Raw genomic sequence first — 4,646 nt, 5'->3', positions numbered from 1 at the left:
ACGTAGTGCGGTCACCCCTCGGGCTGAAGTGTGGTTTGCTGGCCTGGCGAGGGGCGGCGGCCACGGTAGGCCTATTCCAAACCGCTGCCCCCATAATAGGGTGATTGGTCAGGCCCACCGCCACCCCTGAAGGAAGCTCGGCATGGGCGCAGAGTGCCCTCAGGTCTCCCCTTCTCGGCAGCCATGCTTCCACGGCCACCCCTCCTCCCAGATGGCGCCACACGATGCCTTGTGGGGCAGCACCCTTCTTCTTCTTTCTCCCTGCACAGGCACAGGGCGGAAAATTCCAGTCTGCCCTTTTCCCTCCCCCCGACAGCAGCAACAGCCAGGCGTGGGTGGGAAACTCCAGTCTGCCCTCTACCCCAGCAACAGCAGCCACCAATCACTAAACCCTGCCACTTCCCCCAGCAACAGCAACAGCCAATCCCTAATCACCACCCCTCCCCAATCCAGTACCGCCCACTGACCTTTCTCTGGCAACCAATCAGAACAGGGCATGGCTTCGACCAATCAGCCTTCCCCAGCCCCTATAAAACTGTTGCCTCTCCCTCAATAAAGTGGACTTGCGTGTTTACCTTGTCTCCGCGGTAGTTCTTCTGCGGTGCGCCCTCCAGTCCTGAGAGCCCCCGACAAGGGCCTGGCCTCCCTTGTCCCCAGTTCGTCGCCGGCTTCGCCGGGCGACCCCCTCGTTGCCGGCTTCGCCAGGCGACCCTATCAGCCGAACCACGCAACCCCTGTGAGACCGACCCCTCGTCTGCTGCCGGGCCAACCCCTCGTCCCAAGTGGGACTGACCCCTCATCCCAAGCGGGACCGACCCCTCGTCCCAAGCTGGACCGACCCCTCGTCCACAGCCAGACCCCACCTCTACCGACCGAGCAAACCGTCGCAACGTAGTACGGTCCCGGGCAATATGGAATTAAGATAAAAATCAATAACTGAAAGAAAATCCTCAAGCATTCAGAAAGCAAAAACATACTTCTCAGTAACCCATGGATCAAAGAGAAAGTCACAAGAGGAATTAGACACAGATTTTTAAAATTCATACTTTATTTTTTAGAACAGTTTTACATATACAGAAAAATTAAGCACACAGTACAGAGAGTCCCACCACATACATGCACATGGTTTCTACTATAATGAACACCTTACATTAGTATGGTATATTTGTTACAATTAGTCAACCAACACTGACACATTATTATTAACTAACATCCATTCTTTATTCAGATTTCCTTAAGTTTTATACCAACTACCTTTTATCTGTCCCAGAATCCCACCCAGGATCCAACATTACATTTAGTTTTGGTGTCTCCATAGGCTCCTCTCGGTTTTGACAATTTCTCAGACTTTCCTTGTTTTCGACAACCTTGACAGTTCTGATGAGTCCCGGTCAGTTTTATCGCAGGATGGCCCTCTATGGAATTTGTCTGATGATTTTCTTATGATTAGACTAGAATTATGGGTTGTGGAGAGGAAGACTGCAGAGTTAAAAAGTCCATTTTCAAGACATCACATCCAGGGCATGTACTATCAGCATGATTTATGACAGTCGAGCTGACCTTGAACACCTGGCTTGAAGTACCATTTTCTTGTTTCCATCACTCCCCCATTCACACGTGCTCTGAGAGGAAGTCTTCATGCACAGCCCACCCTTAAGGGAAGGGGGTTATGCTATCTGTCCTCCCATGGTGGAGTATCTACATCATTTATTTGGAATTCTTCTGCATGGGAGATATGTCTTTTCATTTATCAATTTATTCTGTCATTTACTTAATTACTATGGATTCATGGATACTTATTATATAAATATCCACTACTACTTTAATTTGTTGCTCACACTGTTCTGACTTTGATCATTGCAAGTGTGAAAAGATTTTTAATTGAATGAAAATAAAACATCAACATCTGTAGGATGCTGCAGGTAAGAGTGCTTAGAGGAAGACATTGTATTAAATGCTTATGTTAGTAAAGAAGAAAGAACTCGAATCAATGATCTAAGCTTTCACCTTAAGAAATTAAGAAAAGAGTAAATATAACCCAAAGTAAGAAGGAAGAAAATCATAAAAATAAGTGCAGAAATCAAAAAAGTTGAAACAATAGAAAAAAATAAATGAAGCTAAAATTGGAAAAGATCAATAAAAGTGATAAATCTCTAGCCAGATTAATCAAGAAACAGAAGATATATTTTACCAAGTCAGGAATGAAAGAGAGAGCATGAATGCAGATCTTACAGAAATTAAAAGATTAACAAGGGAATATTATGAACAGTTCTATGCCCATAAATTTGAAAACTTTCATTAATAAGAAAATTCAAGTAAAGATGTATACTGGCAAAGCTCATTAAAGAAGAGATAACTTGAATAGTCCTATATGAATTAAAGACACTGAATCTGCAATTTTTATTTTAAAAAAACATTTTATTTGTCTAAATAAATAAACTTGAAAAGTACACATAAGTGTATACATTGATGAATTTTCACCAATTCTGCACCCAGATCAAAAAACAATATATAACTTGTACCCTAAAAGCCCCTCCCCTCATAATTCCCTTGAGTTGCTACACACATCATGGTTAACCTCTGTGCTAACTTCTAACATCATGTATTACCTTGGCATGTTGTGAAGAAGACGGTAATCACATAATGTATAGCCACAGTTCTCCAGAGAAACAGAACCCATAGGAGATTTTATTAATACAAGTGTATATATAAACATGCCTTTACATATATAAGTATGTACATCTATACACCCACAGGCATACATCTGAATATGTATTTTAAATTCTTCTCACAAGCAAACTCCAGACCCAGAAGGCTTCACTGGTGAATTCTACCAAACATTTAAGGGAAAAATAATTTCAATATAATACAAACTCTTCCAGAAGATAGGAGGAACACTTCCCAAATAATTTTATGAGGCAACATTACCCTGACAAAAAATGCAAAGATATTAACAAAAACAAGAAGACTACAGATCAACAGCCATTATGATCAAAAATGCAAAAATCCTCAACAAATACTAGCAAGTCAAGCCATGCAATATGTAAAAATGATAGTAATCTTTGAAGACCAAGTGGGGTATCAACATTTGAAATCAAAGTAAATCACCATGTCAATATATATGATCATGTCAATAGATACAGAAAAAAGCATTTGACAAAATTCAACAGCCACACTTTATAAAACTTGCAGCAATGCAAAAAGGCATTCACAAAATGCCTACAGCTAACAGACAATGATGAAAATGGAATGCTTTCCCTATAAAATCAGGAATAAGGAATACTTATTCTCACCACTCCTATTCAACAGCATACTAAGTCAAGAACAAGAAATAAAAGGTATACATACTGGAAAGGAAAAAACATAAAATTATTTCTAATCACAGACAACATGAGTGCCTACTTAGAAAATCCTAAAAATTATACAAAAATATTCCTAGAATTAATGAATGAGTTTACAAAGTTGAAGTTACAAGAACAATATGCAATACTCTTGTAGAAGTTGAGAGATGTTCAATTATTTGCATATAGAAAGGCCAGGACTCAGGAATGATTTTGAGAAGGAAAAATGATTTATTGACTGCCAGCAGGACTCGGGACATTTCTGTTTCAAACCGGAGCCCTGAACAAGATTTTCAAGTTCCTTTTATACAGGGTGGGGAGTCAAACGGTGCTTTTATCAAAGAAAACTACTTTCTTTGTTAGTTAAGTCTTTGCCTGAGTACCAGGCAAATTAACATATCACCCACACCTCAGGTAAGCTTGAATTAGCATCTTGCCCACATTCTGTGTAGATGCAACCTTGAATACACATTCAGTCTTACATCCTTTCTGAACATTCAAAGCCCATATCACTTAACTGGATTTCTAGAGACTAGGCATACTTGAATACAGAATTAGATGATTCTGAATTTATGCACAGGCTATATTATATTGCCCATTTGAGGCCAAGTCCAAGTTCCCTTAAGTTTCGGCATCACCGCCATCAGAGTTTCCCTGTACTGACTGGTATGTATATAGAGTTTGCATTGCTAAATGGCCTCCCAGGACTGGAGTCATTGCCATGGTTACCAAGGGCAGGATTGCAGCCTCTTATGTCCCACACCCACAAGTCAGGACAGACAGCTGATCTCCGAAGAGACACAGCTTCCCACCCATAGCCCACATCAATATCAATCATGTATTTCTATACACTAGCAATGAACAATTGAAAGTTGAATTTTTTAAAGTACCATTTGCAACAGCATAAAAATCACAAAATACTTAGCTATAAATCTAACAAAATATGTATAAGAACAATATATATAATTTTTTTTCTCACTGAGATGATTTATTCCAAATGCACAAGCAAGGAATTAAGGGATCTGCCCAAAACCAGTTCAAAGTGAGAAAGGGTCTAGGGTTTTTATAGGGGGAATAGGGGACATCAAGCGATGATTACATGATATATTCCTGCCATGTGGGTGAAGATTCTGGAATTTTGCTTGCAGGGTCTCCTGTGTTATGTCCTATACGCAAATCTCCTGTTTGATGCCTAGTTTGTAGCCTTTTATCCCAGGGAAGATGTATTGTAGCAGTTGTGAGAGGTTCAATTATTTGTGTACAGAAAGGCCAGGACTCAGGAATGATTTTGAGAAGGAAAAATGA

This window comes from Dasypus novemcinctus, chromosome 6, assembly GCF_030445035.2.
Source record: "Dasypus novemcinctus isolate mDasNov1 chromosome 6, mDasNov1.1.hap2, whole genome shotgun sequence".
Taxonomy (NCBI): domain Eukaryota; kingdom Metazoa; phylum Chordata; class Mammalia; order Cingulata; family Dasypodidae; genus Dasypus; species Dasypus novemcinctus.
This window is presented reverse-complemented; position numbering follows the sequence as displayed.